The following is a 1,843-nucleotide window of genomic DNA, read 5'->3' as shown; positions in this document are numbered from 1 at the left end:
GAATCTCGGGACGAGATTCTTTTTAAGGAGGGAGGGCTGTAACACCCCAGGTGTTTGTTTTGCGTTTTGGCACTTACATTTCATGAGCATAAGCATCACTTGTTCATATATGATAGTATGAAACATACTTTGATGTTGTGACAAGTGAATGCTTGATGATCCTACATAATAGAGCTTGTGGGTGTTGATGGTGCTTCTTTCACATGTATCACCTCCATCTCTACCTAGGTTGATCACTCAAAAAGTTTCATGAAGTTTGGATTCAAAAGGTCAAATGAAAGGATAAGTTACATGATTGTTGGAATGACCTTATTAAGTGAACGGAACCTTGGGTTACTAACCTAACCTTGCAATCTTGACCAAGTGACTCTAGATGAACTCTACAACAAAAGTCATGAAGGGTTCATGTTGAGCTTGTGCCAAGAAAATGCTTTATTTGCTCTAAAATCCTAGTTTGAGCTTTATCAAGTTGATACTTTGACCAAAGTGAAAGTTTGACTTTGGTACCAGTTATGAGGATTGACCTTAAATAAAAGTTATAGTTTTGCTTCTGTACAACAAACTTTATTTAATGGTCAAGACCTAGTTTGGTACCTATCCTAGTCAAATCAAGCTCACAAGATTCAATGCAGTGCTGTTTTGGAACCCCAGAAATTTGGCTAAGTCCTCAAGGTGCTCAGTTTCGGGTACCCTAGTTGGGAGCCTTGTATCTTCCTAACCAAGCTGGAACAGTCTTTGAGCCTTTAACAAACGTTGTAGCTCAGATCATATTCTACAAACTTTGTTTAAGGCCTCATATCTGAATCATCATCTAGTCATGTCAAATAATGGTCACAAGTTTGAATCTGCTATAGTTTCCAGTACTTAGAATTTCTAAGTCTGGGATTGCAGTTCATCGCGTTGGCATTCCACGTTCTCCAAATTTTGTTAAACAACTTGAGTTGATCCCTTCATAAAAGTTGGAGTATATATTGTGGACAAGATCATACTGAAAGATGACACCAGTTTGACTTCGTTTCGGTCATCAATTTTGAGTTTTGCTAACCATTATCAATTCATTGACACTCAAAGGTTGGCATCAAATTATCTACTAATCTATAACTCTAATGACCATGGCACCTTAATCAAAGTTGGAGAGTGTCTAGAGTAGAGTAAACTTCATTTTTGGCCTAAGGTGCAATTCGGCCCAGAAATGTCCCAAACCGGCATCCCACCTTCGCTACCTCGCTGCACACCACGTGTTCGATGAATTGTGTGCGTGGCCGCCATGCACCAGTGCGCGCCCCCACCATAGCAGAGCTCCACTGCCATGCGCCCCTGCTCGTCTAAAGTGGACGCCAAGCCTCACCAGATGCTTCCCCATCCCCAGGCGCTCACTCTCCACTCTCTCTGGTGTCATCTCTCGCTCTCCTCGCCCTTGCTTGTCCAGTTCCTCGCCATGACCATGGCCACCATTGCTGAGCAGCAGAGCTCCTCCCACCGCCGCTGCTCCCTCTCCTCCTTCCCTGCAGAGCTCTACAGCACTTGGTTCCACGTCCTACGCGCGTCCACGTCGAAACCCTAGCCGCACCGACCCCTATACCTTCCCTTCCCCTGCAGTGTCGACGACGGTGTCATGCGTGGTCGCTGCCCTGGTGCTGCTGCTCCGCCTCCAGCTCGGGCTAAGCCAATGCCAGACACAGCCGTGACCTGCCCGCAGGCAAGCCCCAGAGCCCTTCCTTCGCTGCTGCCAGTGTCCACATCCATGTGAGCTAACCAGCCTGCAGCCTTCCTGGTCGGTTCTGTGGAAGAGAAAGGACCTCGGGTTGGAATAAGAAACAACTCACGGTTCCAGATGCGAAGC

The sequence above is a fragment of the Sorghum bicolor genome, chromosome 5 (assembly GCF_000003195.3).
Source record: "Sorghum bicolor cultivar BTx623 chromosome 5, Sorghum_bicolor_NCBIv3, whole genome shotgun sequence".
NCBI lineage: Eukaryota > Viridiplantae > Streptophyta > Magnoliopsida > Poales > Poaceae > Sorghum > Sorghum bicolor.
This window is presented reverse-complemented; position numbering follows the sequence as displayed.